The sequence below is a fragment of the Stegostoma tigrinum genome, chromosome 21, assembly GCF_030684315.1.
Source record: "Stegostoma tigrinum isolate sSteTig4 chromosome 21, sSteTig4.hap1, whole genome shotgun sequence".
Lineage (NCBI taxonomy): Eukaryota > Metazoa > Chordata > Chondrichthyes > Orectolobiformes > Stegostomatidae > Stegostoma > Stegostoma tigrinum.
The window spans coordinates 55,769,625-55,784,580 of record NC_081374.1 but is presented as its reverse complement, the minus strand read 5'-3'; the positions used below and the strand labels follow the sequence as shown (position 1 = coordinate 55,784,580).

At 43.4% G+C, this 14,956-nt stretch overlaps 1 protein-coding gene across 1 annotated transcript in view; it reads right to left on the bottom strand.

The window, feature by feature from the left end:
- LOC132210852 (utrophin-like) overlaps positions 1-12,986 on the bottom strand; it is a 245,844-nt gene extending 232,858 nt beyond the window's left edge. Inside the window, exon 1 of the mRNA XM_059653528.1 lies at positions 12,399-12,986. The gene's annotated coding sequence lies outside the window, so the exon portion shown is untranslated. The remainder of the gene's footprint in view (positions 1-12,398) is intronic.
- Positions 12,987-14,956: the final 1,970 nt, after the last annotated feature.

The window sequence follows — 14,956 nt, the reverse complement described above, 5'->3', positions numbered from 1 at the left end:
CAACTCAGCTGGGGTCAGAACCAAGTATAATCTATCCTAGAAATGGAGACTGTTCAGAGGGGCTAAGGAAATAAGCTATTTTTGTGAAAGGGTGTAGTTAGTGAAACTTCCAGAGCTGGAATGTCTGGGGAGAACCGTGTGGATTAGTAAAACACTGAGGAAGTCTAAACTCTCAGTTGTGTGAATGGTGAAGGAGGAAGACCCCACAATTTGAGGGACAGAAACTGAGCAGAAGCAGTTAAATCTAACATGCAGATTTGATAGAGAAAGAAAACCGCTCCAGATTGTTAAGTAACTGTAAAGTGACTGTTTTAGGGAGTACATGGGATGCTGTTTTGTTGTGTTTTGCAACCTTTCAAACTGTGTTATATAGTTAGTTTGGTTTGCTTTATTGTATTTTACTTTCTTTAGTGTAATGAACTGTTTTATTGTTAAAACCAAATGTGCAGCTTTGTGTGCTTATGTTTCAGTGAAAGGCTGCCACACTAAATTGAAGAAAAATTGATAATCAAGTCAGATTTCATTCTCGGATGTGGCCTGGCTTGTAACAACAGCAGCTGGAATCATAGCACCAGCAAAAGAAGAATAAATGAAAAAACTTTGTTGGGAGCAGACTGTATAGTTTTCGACATTGTAGAAGAGAAAGAGGACTAACAGAGGTGCTTCTGATCCGGAAGGGAAACAACCAATGATTCTGTTGTGCACATTATTTGCCCAAAGACAAGCATTGAATACAAGTTAATTGTGCCCTTGGACACAGCACTATTTTAGTAGGATATGAAATTTCACTTTAGAATCCATTTTCACTCGCAAATATTGATGGGGAGCACTATTTAATAAAGTGAATTTCTTCAACATCTTCAGAGCTGCATGTTTATCATTCGTATACATGGGAAATCTCAAATTCATTTTGCAGTTACATGAAAATAATGTACAAGGAAAGGAATTTAAACTCAGTATTTTGCACTTCAATTGAGCACAGGCCTTACTCATAAAAATCTCATCTCCTGAATCCCTCTCCAGAATTGATTAACAATGGATACTATATTCATTACAGACAGTATAGGAGATTTTCCGCGTTGTAGCCCATTCCGAAATCTAGGCAAAGCTTCTTGGCGCCTCGCTGCAGGAGTTAAAGATCTGGGGAAATTGCTACATCTTACATCCCTGCCTAGGGGATGCTTCAACAGCATTTCCTAAGATAACCACATGTCCATATACATGTTTTCATATTGGGGAGGTCTAAACAGGACACAAACACCTCCAAGGGTATGCCAGCTGACGCCTACATTGAAAGCGGAATACTGAGAATGCTGGAAATCTGAAATAACAGCAAGCGCTGGAGAAACTCAACAGGTCTGGCAGAATTTATGGAGAGAAAAAGGCCGAATTTTACTGTCAGCTATACATCAGTGACTAATACTATTTATTTCAGAGGAAAGGTGACCGGACCTGAAGCCTTAACTTTGATTTCTCTTCACAAATGCTGCCCAGACCGGCTGAGCTTTTTCAGCAACTTCTGTTTTTTGTCTCTTATTTACAGCATCCACAGTTCTTTTGGTTTTTAACACTATTTATTTCTTGAGTTGTAAGGTTTTTGGATTTAAGTTCTTGCCCACTGAGGTGAAAGCTATATCTAGCCCATGTAGTATGGTAGTAAAGGGATGGTGCACTGACTGTGGGGCTGCCTTATGGATGTGTGGTTAAACATTAAACATTCAGTAGGCATTCCACAGCAGTAACACTGATCATATTGTAGTATTCCTCAGAGAGTTTCATGACTGATTCACTGAGAAGCAATCTTGGCTGAGGTTTCAGAATAAAGCAACATGTTGCCTTCGGCTGTATTGGAAAGCTGCTGGTCATGGAACTGTTGAAAGCATTCACACCTTTTCTGGATCCATCTTTTATTCCTGTACTTATCTCATTGCTACACTTTTTGCGCTTTACAAAAGCATTTCCTTTGTCATTTAAAACAATGCAGTCTCTGTCTCTGTAACTTCTATCTCTTGTTTAGAACAGTTAAAGTATTTTGTTAGAATTCTGCAGACTATGAAAATACTGAGGAAGGCTAAGCTTTAAGTTTGAGAGTAGTCAAGGGGAAAGTTCTCATGGGTAACTTTCTTTTGCAATGTGTTCTGAAATTTTTGAAACTGCTATATTTGATATTTTGGTTTATTTTATTTCTTCAATGTAATAAACTTCTGTTTTATTGGTAAAATCTAATCTGTAGTCTGATGTGCTTATGTTTCAGTGAAAGACCACAAGGTTTGACAAAGGGGAAAAAGATCTAGCGAGGCAGGTTTTATTCTGGGGTTTGACTATTCCACTTGCTGAAGCAGCTGGAATCGTAACAATTCTCATTTCTTGTCCTGCTGTGCTGCATTGGTGATAAATCTGTACCTTTGTTTGCTCTCCCAGGTGGAAGTAAAAAAAATCACATGGTATTCTTTAGAGGAAAAACAGGTGAGATCTCACTGGAATCAACATTGCTAAAAGTGATTATCAGGTCATTATCACATTACAGTTTGTGGGAGCTCATGCAAGTAAATTTACTGTTTGTAGGAACTTATGTAAATACATTCTCTATGTTACAGCAGTGACTACACTTTGTCTGTTTCAAAGCACTTTGGTTTGTCCTTATTGGGGAATATCAATCAAGTCTGAATCCTATTTATGTGTGTTTGGAACTAGGTCAGTGAGTTATAAATGTTCAGTTTAATTTTATGCTTAAAGCAATAATTAATTAACTACCGGATTATCCATTCCCCTTTCCCAATTTAACATAGAAACAGAGAAAATTGGACTGGGAGTAGGCCATTCAGTTCTTGAGCCTGCTCCACCATAAAATATGAGCATGCCTGCTCATTCCTGTTCCTGCTTTCTCCCCATATTCTTTGATCTCTTTAGCTCGAAGAACAATATCTAACTCTGTCTTAAAAATATTCAATGATAGAAAATTCCACTGGCTCACCATTCTCTTGGCGAAGACATTTCTCCTCATCTTCGTTCTACTGTGCATCCTTAGTCTGTGACCTTTGGTTCTGCAATCTCCAGTCATCAGGAACACCCTTCTTCACTTACCCTCTCTGATACTCTCCAGCTGTGTGACTTGAATCCACAACCTTTTGACTCAATGGTGATATTTCTACTAAGCCAATACAGTAACAATGGAATCTGTCATGTACCTTCACATCACAGCTATTTCTTTTTTCCATGACTTCATCTTGATTGGCAGCTTGTAAACAGTCAGCAGCATACAATACTAGCATAGTAAGTGGCTCCCTACACTCAGAATAGAGAATCTCGAATGAGGATGCAAGTAGATGCCTTAAAGTGGATGCTCCAACTGGAATCTACAAGATACAGTGCAGTAACGCAACAACATTTCTTCAAAGGTTTCTCCAGAACCCACAACATCTACCAACCAGCAGGGCAAGGACAGCAGGCACATGGGGGCATCACTTCTCAGTTTCCCTCCAATCTTCGGATGTACACACAATCCTGACATGAAAATGTTGCCATTCCATCATCTTTACTGATTGAGAATTCTGCAGCTCCCTCCTTATCATCGCTTTGGGAATACTGTGGTTTTGGAAGGCAGCTCAGGAGCATCTGCTCATGAGCAATTAATGCTGGCCCCGTATCAGTGATGCCCACATTCAATAAATAAATAATATTTTAAAAAGAGGCATTCAGAATGAATCACCTCTCTTGCCACCCACTTTGCCAATAGTGTTTCTAGGCCAACCCAAGCAGCACAATGAAAGCAAGATGCTCTGAGGCAGGAGGAATGAAGTAGTTTAAAATGGGAAATATTTGCAGTGGTGCAGAGAAAAGACTGGGAAGTGGGGCAGATCAGAAATCTCTTTCCACCAGTCAACCCAGGCATAATGGACTGAATGGACTCATTCTGTGCTGTACAATTTTATGATTTTAACCATTGTGGAAAGTGGATGGCAAAGCACAAAGCCATCTATACAAAGTCTAAGTGCTTCAACAAGCAGCTAGGCTGCCACATTACTTTCTGATTTATTGTGCAATTCCATTTCTTTGGTTTAATAGCTTTTTTAAAAAATAAATCTGTATGTACTTACAATGTGTTCTGCAAAACCCACAGCAATTGCTATTCTCCTTCCTTGAAGTTATAAGCAGTTTTACGACAAGGTACGAGAGGCAAGCAAAATCAATAAGGCCATACAAAGCAACCAATTCTGTTCAGGCCAGCATTCATTTCCTCAATCTGAATACACCTTTTACTTTCCCTCACCATGATACAGTACATTCCACATGCACCCACAAAAAAACTATTCATTTCCTGAGTTAGACACTATAACACTTAAAAGACACTTAGAATCGTACATGAACAGGAAAGATTTGGAGAGTTATGGACCAGGAGCAGGCAGGTGGGACTAGTTTAGCTCGAAAATATGTTTGGCACGGGCTGGTTTGACTGAAGAGTCTGTTTCCATGCTGTATGATTCTATGACTCTGTTTCTCAAGCAGTTCTCAGAAATATTATAAAAAGATTGAATCTAAAATGAGAAGAACAAAAGGTACTCATATACTCCTTTTTCCTCTCTCCAAGTTTAATAAGTGACACCCAGAAAAAAAGAGTCACAACTTTGGCTATTTGATCTGAGCTTACAAGCTAAGAGATTCTGGACAGCAGCAGGAAGAGGGGTCAACCTATGTGCAGTTGGATGATGGATGTTAGAACGGAATATAGGAACATGTCATTTGAGAGCAACAGAAAGCCATTCAGCCCTTTAACTCTGCTCCACCATTCAGTGGCTGATCTGCTTGTGGACTCAAGCCCCTCTGTCCCTTTTCCCCAAGCCCTCGTCTCCCACATCTATCAAAAAACCATCTAACTCAACCTAGAATAAAGTCAATGGTACAGCCGCCAATACTTTTTGGGGAAGAGAATTCCACAGACCCATACCCCTCTGATGGAAATCCTCCTCGTCTCCATCATAGAAAGAAGACCTCCTGTTCTTAAATTGTACCCCCTTTTTTGAGATTCCCTCACGAGAGGAAACATTTTCCCTGTACACAATGTATCAAGTCCCCTCAGGATTTTATATATTGCCATAGGATCAATTCTCATTCTTCTAAGTTCCAACTGGTACAGATCCAACCTTTCCTCACAGGAGAACCCTATCTTCCCAGGAACAGGTCACAGAGTGGTGTCACAGAATGGCTGCCAACAAACCACAACCGATGTATGAGGGTGGCATAAGACAGACAGAATTGGCACACCATGACAGCAGGTCTCCTGGCAGGAGCGGCTACAAGCAGCAGCTTATTAAGAAGGTGCACTCACTATCTACTGGCAAGTTTCTGAAAATTTGCTCCGAGTGAGTGAATGAGAGCAGGCTGCACAGTGTGGTGTTTACACCATTTTCCTTTCACTCACTATACAGATCAATCATTGGATATGAACCCTTTGAAGAGCAGGTGTGCATGCTGGAATGGATAGAGATAGACGAAGCTGATGTGCTGAAAATTTTGTCAAACATTAAGATTGACAAGTCGCCAGGCCAGGACCAGATTTGTCCTCGGCTGCTTTGGGAAGCGAGAAATGCAATTGCTTCGCCACTTGCGAAGATCTTTGCATCCTCGCTCTCCACTGGAGTCGTACCTGAGGACTGGAGAGAGGCAAATGTAATTCCTCTCTTCAAGAAAGGAAATAGGGAAATCCCCGGCAATTATAGACCAGTAAGTCTCACGTCTGTCGTCTGCAAGGTGTTAGAAAGGATTCTGAGGGATAAGATTTATGACCATCTGGAAGAGCATGGCTTGATCAAATACAGTCAACACGGCTTTGTGAGGGGTAGGTCATGCCTTACAAACCTTATCGAGTTTTTTGAGGATGTGACTAGAAAAGTTGATGAGGGTCGAGCTGTGGATGTGGTGTATTTGGATTTCAGTAAGGCATCTGATAAGGTTCCCCATGGTAGGCTCATTCAGAAGGTCAGGAGGAATGGGATACAGGGGAACTTAGCTGCTTGGATACAGAATTGGCTGGCCAACAGAAGACAGCGAGTGGTAGTAGAAGGAAAATATTCTGCCTGGAAGTCAGTGGTGAGTGGGGTTCCACAGGGCTCTGTCCTTGGGCCTCGACTGTTTGTAATTTTTATTAATGACTTGGATGAGGGGATCGAAGGATGGGTCAGCAAGTTTGCAGACGACACAAAGGTCGGAGGTGTCGTTGACAGTGTAGAGGGCTGTTGTAGGCTGCAGCGGGACATTGACAGGATGCAGAGATGGGCTGAGAGGTGGCAGATGGAGTTCAACCTGGATAAATGCGAGGTGATGCATTTTGGAAGGTCGAATTTGAAAGCTGAGTACAGGATTAACGATAGGGTTCTTGGCAGTGTGGAGGAACAGAGGGATCTTGGTGTGCAGATACATAGATCCCTTAAAATGGCCACCCAAGTGGACAGGGTTGTTAAGAAAGCATATGGTGTTTTGGCTTTCATTAACAGGGGGATTGAGTTTAAGAGTCGTGAGATCTTGTTGCAGCTCTATAAAACTTTGGTTAGACCGCACTTGGAATACTGCGTCCAGTTCTGGGCGCCCTATTATAGGAAAGATGTGGATGCTTTGGAGAGGGTTCAGAGGAGGTTTACCAGGATGCTGCCTGGACTGGAGGGCTTATCTTATGAAGAGAGGTTGACTGAGCTCGGTCTCTTTTCATTGGAGAAAAGGAGGAGGAGAGGGGATCTAATTGAGGTATACAAGATAATGAGAGGCATAGATAGAGTTGATAGCCAGAGACTATTTCCCAGGGCAGAAATGGCTAGCACGAGGGGTCATAGTTTTAAGCTGGTTGGTGGAAAGTATAGAGGGGATGTCAGAGGCAGGTTCTTTACGCAGAGAGTTGTGAGAGCATGGAATGCGTTGCCAGCAGCAGTTGTGGAAGCAAGGTCATTGGGGTCATTTAAGAGACTGCTGGACATGTATATGGTCACAGAAATTTGAGGGTGCATACATGAGGATCAATGGTCGGCACAACATTGTGGGCTGAAGGGCCTGTTCTGTGCTGTACTGTTCTATGTTCTATGTTCTATGTTCTATATTAGCTGCAGCTCAGTGGGTTTCACTCCAACCGTTAAGACAGAATGTCATTGTTCAAGTCAGGATCTATAGACCTGAGAAGAAAATCTAGGCTAACATACCCAGTGCTCCATTGTTGGAGGTGCTGACCTTTGGATGATACCATTCGAACCAACACTCTACCCATTGAAATTGTGGCTTCAGGTGTCTAGTTGTTAAATACTCGTATTCCCTCTCAGGTAATGTAATGCCTCTGTTGTCAAGCAGAGTTATCCTGGTGTTTTGGTCAATACTAAGCTCTGAACTGATATTACTGAAGGGGTTTTCTGGTCACTGTGATGTTGCCGTTTGTGAGATCTCACTGTGCACAAATGGACTGCCGTGTTTCCACATTACGACAGTGACTCCAATTCTCAACTATTCTCTTGGCCAGAAGTTGTTTGGGATATCCTAAAGCTGTGAAATGCACAATGTTAAGAAAGAAAGCCTTCTCTTTCTTCCCTTTCATGGCCTCAGGACATTCCAAAGCACTTTACAGCCAATGAAGTATTTTGGCAGTCATCAGTTGGTAATACAGAACTTGAAAAATATACATTTTGTTTATCCTTTTCATCTTGCACTTATTGGGGCAATTTGCAAGAAGTGAAGGGAAAAGCTGTACACAAAGAGAGTGCTGATTCATTTGGAAGTGGAACCACATCAATATTTAGCAACAGGTACAGCAAATGGTTGAAGTAAAGATGAATAAAGCAATTACAGTGGACTCTGAGGTGTTTCCACAGGGAAAACACCAGGACTCACTTCTTATTTACTATAATAGTTGATCCTTTTACATTGTATTTGATGTGAATTGTCCTGTTAAGTGCAAGTTGAAAAACTGGAGCAAAATATGCCTTTTCTCAGCAGTATTCATATTTTGGAAGTGTAGTCACTATTGCAATGTCAGGAAATGCAGCAGTCAATTTAGGCACAGCAAGCTGCTACAGTTAACAAAGCAACAGCGAGAAAAATTCATTCCCTCCACCAGTGATGGGAAGTAGCAGCTGTGCACATCATCTACAAAATCCCCTGCATAAATTCACCAAGGCTCTTTAGAAACCAACACTTTCATAAATACTACCATCTAGAAGGATAAGGGCAGCAAATTTATGGGAATACCACCACCTGCAAGTTGCCCTCCAAGCCATGGTTCAAGAAGGCAGCTCACCAACACCTTGTCAAGGGCAGCTATGAGTGGGCAATAAATACTGGCCAGCCAGCAGCAGCTCCATTCTAAGAATGAATACAAAAAAACCCCAGGTAATTGATTCAGTGCCAGTTCTTCCTTTCTTTAATGACTATTTAAAGTCTCTATTGATGGTATAACTAAAGCAGCACAAGCCCTTGTTTCCAACTGCTGCATCAAACACATAGAGTTCAAAATGTGCAACCAGAATTAATGACTGAACAGGCAGCCAAGTCAATATTTAGGAATAGGTTAAGCAAGTGGTCAAAGTAAGGATGAATAAAGCATTCACTGAAACAGAGTGGGCACATGGGATTAAGACTCATGTCCATGTAGAGGGTAAAATCTTTATACAAAAACGTTGGTTAGAGTGAGTGGCAACTGTTTGCCTTTATTCACGTCTTTAATGGATTCTAAGGCATGTCTCAGAAACTGATACTGCAATAACAAGTAGATAGTAGCAAGGGGAAGAGGTAGGTTTTCATCAGACTGATGCTCTATGTCATTAGCGAAACTTCTGGAAGAGCTTTACATTCTACTTCAATATTCAAAGGGGAGACCAAAACCTCTCCAAAGTAACGCCACTGATTATATCAAACGATTATATCAAATATCACAAGGTACACACACACACACAGCAAACCTCAAACTGCTGAAGTCTGGCAGAAATCCAAGAATCATCCCAACTGAAATAAAATGCACCTTTCAATCTGTAAAGACATGTTACAGCACAGGAGTTGACATAGGTGCAGTTGGAATTTTGAGTTTTATCATTAAGAGAATAAAAATGTCTCATCATTTTAATTTGTCATACCAACTTGCAGAGAAATCATGTACTACACATCTGGCACGATAGTAAAATAACAGTGGGACACATAGATGCTCTACAATAGCGATAACAAGGTGTACAGCTGGATGTACACAGCAGGCCAAGCAACATCAGAGGAGCAGGAAGGCTGATGTTTCAAGCCAAGACCCTTCTTCAGAAATCTTTGACATGATTTTGGAGTATCGTGGAAATTTGCAGCAATGGAAGGAGAGCATTTGGCCCAGCGCATCTTTGCCAGCCAAATTAAAACTATCAAGTTGAATCCTGTTTTCCAGCTCTTGGCCCTCTACATTAATGTTAGTTCAAATACAGATCCAAGTTATTTTTAAACTCTAGCAGCTTTTATGTCTTCAGTTGCAAAACTTTATGGACCCTCTCGACACTCTAAATATTTTGTCTCATCCTCTCCTAAAAACACTGCTTCGTGTTTTTGGCTGCCAACTAAGTGACCACAGTCTCAGCCAAGAAACCAATCAGTCAGTACCTTGTATTATCATGGGAGGTGGAGACAGAACACTGGGCTTAGCCAGGATCTGTACTTCCATTAGCATTGCACACACCACACAGAGTTCCCAATTTAAGAAAGAAAAGTTCTAATTATGTGGATTATGCTGGCAAAGTCACCATTTTATTGCCCATTTTTATGAACTATTTGCTATACTACTTCAGAAGGCAAGTAAGGGTCAACTGCCTCAGGGCTGAATGACACAAGACTCTGGGTTCCCCACCTCTTTGACCAAAAGCACAGAGATGGGGAAGTCTGCCAAGCTCTGCAACCATCTGATGGGTTGATTGCTCCGCTTATACATGAAGATGTCCTGCCTCAGAGAGATTCAGGCCAGTAAGAGATTGGCAGCATTCCAGCACTGTACCAGCAGCACCACCAGAAGACGTGATCATTACTGGTATTGCACTTGGGACTTAGACAATTGTTCCAGATTCAGCTCACCAAGTGAGAAGAATTGGTAGGCCCTAGTGAGGATATGTTGGGGAGTTGGGGTGTTGTCAGAATTTTGAAGACTGGTGATAAGCAAGGCATTACATATGATCCTCTAATGGGAGCATGGGCTAATTTAGAAGAGACAGTCACCATCTGCCACCCCACCCTCAAACCCAGCCCCAACACAGCTACCTGCTGGGTATTTGGCGTTAGGCCTCTCCAGCCATTTAAATCCCAATGATACCGCACCCTCCCACCTCGACTTATTGTCAAATAACAACAGCATGTATGCATCTTGCATTGGTAAAAGTAAAATGTCTCACAATATTTCATAGGAGGAATGATCTAATCAAACGTGACACTGGCGATATCAACACAGGTAACCGCTCTGGTATTTTATAACCAATAATGTAAAGGAGAACATGGTCGGGGGGGGGGGGGGGGGTGGTAAAGGAGTGGTGAGGTTTATGGAAGAAATTCCAGAGCTTAAGGCATTGTCAGCTGAAGGCATGGTCACCAATTATGGAGCACCAATAGACACGAAGACAGACTTTGTGAAGCATGGAGATTTTCATTATCTGTCCCAAGGAAAATAGCATCATCATCACAGATATGATCATTATTGGTAAACATTGATACAGTGTTGCATTCAGTCAGTGAACTTAGAGAACCAATAGAGAGAACTCCAACAAATGCACAGGCCACGCATTCAAAATCTAAACTCAACAGGGATCATGAGGTCAAAGGGAGAGTCAACCCACAAAGGTTCTCAACACCAGAGAATAAGCCAGAAAATTACAAATCAAAGTACTGTGTGTGACATGATAAATCAGTAAGAAACTATTTTTAAAAGGGACATGGTGTCTTCTCCTGAAAGACTTCCACTGCATCCAACAATTGGAGTCTTGTAGAACACAACTACAGCAGCTCTTCATAACTGGATAGCAGAGCAGCGCATCTCCAGACTATGACAGAATCTCATCCTGGCAAATAATGCTTTTACTTTATTCCATCATCCTTAATCACAATATGTTTTACTCATGTAGGAGCAAGTCACATCAAAATAAATTAACATTTTCCCACGATTTACTCACAGTGTACCCTTCAAATCCCATTATTCTTTTATTTTTAACAAAATATCTGGAGTGAAGCTTTAGGCAAATATAGAACTGAATAAGATTCCCCCTCCCACATTGTGGCGTACATTATCAAGTTTCCAGTTAAGCGATACATAAATGTTTCAGAAATCCTCACTGTGCCTTGTTCGGAAAGGGTTGCCTTTTCCTCCTCCTTGCAGCCAGGATAGCTGGGAGAGACATCACTCCTGCGTCTCAGACAATCTTTCCGAAAATACTGTTATTACTACATCATAGATCAGCCAGCTCGAGGTCTCCCCCGTTTAATCCTGGTTAATTTTAGAATTGAAATCTATCAATTAAAGCGTCTCCCAGCAAAACTGCTTCTAATTACCAGATCTGCAGCATCTATTGCTTTGTCATCAACAGGCACTTGTTAGCCCATCAATCAAGGGGTTAAATTTAAAATAGCCCCGGTTGTTTGGGGCGTGCGAACCAGTGAGCATCCGGCAGGAAGGGAACAGCGTCAGAGGGCTGCAAGCTAACGGGGTCCGAATCATGTTGCCAAACCACTGCCCGGGTGTGGAGTCACTGCATTTGTCACATCCAAGTCCCCCCTCACGTCTCTAGGCTCTCTTTGCAACACAGCAACAACAACCTGCACAGAGTGGGTCAAACAAGATCTCCAGTTTGCACTTCCTCAGAAGCGAGACTCTGAGCTATTACCTTCTTGACAGCTTTCCACTAGAATTAGCTGTTTAACCATCTTAGTCACTGGCCTGATATTCTCTGGTCGGGCACTTTTTTTGCCGAAACAGAACAGTGCAAACCTCCAGAACCACCTTTCCCCTTATACGAACTGATTCTGTGCGTTGTATCTCAACCGTGGATTCGCTACAAACCATCTGCAATCTCTTGCCCGGTTGATAGGGAATCTAGGATTCCCAGTATTGACCTTATCTATCCTCAACGTCCAATCTGCGCTGTTAGGAGCAGAAAGCGCCGGCTTGTGAAGCTAAGGGATGCAGGGGAGCTGTCTGAGGGAGAGAGAACGCACTATTCAGGCTAATGCTACATTCCCACCGATTGCACTGTATAAAGAGTCACGAACAGCATCGGTCAAGATAGGAGAGCCCATATTGAACAACAGACCAAACTCCCTCCCCTCCTACTCCACAATAACAGGACATTTGCAAAACACACACACACAAAAAAACGCAGGCACATTCACATCAGCCAATGGAACGGTGTGTAAAGGGTACTCACTCGCTTTGCCTTGTTTCGGCCTTTGCAACAGCTTCTGCATTGCAGCTACATCTTCGGTTTTGACAGCTTGCAGTAATTCCTGATCTTTCTCCATGGCTTGTTGATGTGTGTGTGTGTTTATGTGCGTGTTTTTATATCCGATGCATCTGAGGTTTTAGGAGCTGAAGCGAGAGAGAGACACACACACACAGAGGGAGGAAGACTATGCCTGGCAGAGTATGTGCATAGAGGCAGGGACAGGAGGAGAGCTACCGATGGGTGAAAGGCATAGACAGCCTCGTCTCTTGTATCACAAACCAAAACAGCTCTCTCTCCTAAAATAATAAAATGTGAGGCTGGATGAGCACAGCAGGCCAAGCAGCATCTCAGGAGCACAAAAGCTGACGTTTCGGGCCTAGACCCTTCTTCAGAGAGGGGGACGGGGAGAGGGAACTGGAATAAATAGGGAGAGAGGGGGAGGCGGACCGAAGGTGGAGAGGAGAGAAAAGGTCAGTCCAGGGAAGACGGACAGGTCAAGGAGGTGGGATGAGGTTAGTAGGTAGATGGGGGTGCGGCTTGGGGTGGGAGGAAGGGATGGCTGAGAGGAAGAACAGGTTAGGGAGGCAGAGACAGGTTGGACTGGTTTTGGGATGCAGTGGGTGGAGGGGAAGAGCTGGGCTGGTTGTGTGGTGCAGTGGGGGGAGGGGACGAACTGGGCTGGTTTAGGGATGCGGTGGGGGAAGGGGAGATTTAGCATCCCTAAACCAGCCCAGTTCGTCCCCTCCCCCCACTGCACCTCACAACCAGCCCAGCTCTTCCCCCCCACCCACTGCATCCCAAAACCAGTCCAACCTGTCTCTGCCTCCCTAACCGGTTCTTCCTCTCACCCATCCCTTCCTCCCCCCGACAAGCCGCACCTCCATCGACCTACTAACCTCATCCCACCTCCTTGACCTGTCCGTCTTCCCTGGACTGACCTATCCCCTCCCTACCTCCCCACCTATACTCTCCTCCCCACCTATCTTCTTTACTCTCCATCTTCGGTCCGCCTCCCCCTCTCTCCCTGTTTATTCAGTTCCCTCTCCCCATCCCCCTCTCTGATGAAGGGTCTAGGCCCGAAACGTCAGCTTGTGTGCTCCTGAGATGCTGCTTGGCTTGCTGTGTTCATCCAGCCTCACATTTTATTATCTTGGAATTCTCCAGCATCTGCAGTTCCCATTATCTCAGCTCTCTCTCCCCTTCCCCACCCCGGATTATTGCAAATAAAAAGGACAACACAAAATTCTCCTTGCTGTCCTCCCCCGAGAGCCTGGTGGCTGCACTAAGTACACAGCGGCGATGCCATGGTTCTTCAGTCCGTCCTCACCCCCATCGCGTTTCGCAGCCGCTGCCTCACGCTCTCTCTCTCTCTCTCTCTCTCTCCACAAGAGCTGAGATCTGCTTTCAATGCTCCTACCCTGCCGCATGGCGGAGGAAGATTGTACAGGAGCCAAATCATCACATCCCTCTCATACCAAATAGGACAGATCCTGGGCCAAGGCAGGTTTATTTCTGGAAGCGCTCTTAAAGGAAACCCCTACCAAAGAGTGCGTGTTGGGGGTGGGGTGGGAAAGGGGTGGAACTAATCCTTTTAAAATCTCTGGTTTGTAACCATTTTCTGAAAATAACACCGCTTTGCTTTCTAACATCCCGCTAATCCTTCCCACCATTGCAATATCTGTATTTATTGGTCGATAGACAAGAATTGAACAGGTGAAACTGCACATTTAAACATTATGCTCGTCACAATATTAACTGATGGAAATGGATGCTGTAACTTCAACTTGGCCGGGACTGTTCCAAACTCTCTATCATCCTGGATTAAGAACTGCAAGGTGATGCAGCGTTGGTACCTGGTCCCTTTTCACTGGGGGTTGCCAACCTGCTGTCTCAGGAGTCAGCATAACATTTGGCGATTGCAATTTTACGCTGCAAATAGCGCCAATTTGAAAATAATACCGGCGTCTCCGGAAGTGAATTAAACTTGGACAAGAAGCAAATGCGGCTTCCATCAATCATTCCACCCGCCACCACAGCCCTCTCCCACTTCTTACGCCCCTTCAATTATACTTAACACACAAATACAGCTCAATTCCGATTAGCACGTCTCGTTATTTTTTCACTCCCTTCCCCGCCATGTTAACCAGTTATCATTGAGCACCCTGGCTGGTTCCTTATCTGGTCAATCCATAATTGTACATCCCATCTATGGTCTGGGATCAAGCTAGTTATTTGGGAATTATCTCCACACCTGTCTGAAAGGCAGTGTCTTGTTCTCCCTGGGTTATTTTTAATCTGGAAGCAATGCTAATGATGCTGTCTGACTTGGGGTCATGCTTGTCATCAAGATTTGTATGTGCACTCTGCGCAGGGTGGCAATTAACTCGGAAATGTTTTCACCTAGCGGCTGAATGGCTCTAAGTGTCTGCACCCCTCTCATGTGCGTAAATTATCACCGACATGTAAATCTCTGATGGTTCTAATTTGGGATACCACATTATCAATGAGTTATTTCCGTGTCTTAAGATCCAATAACGTCA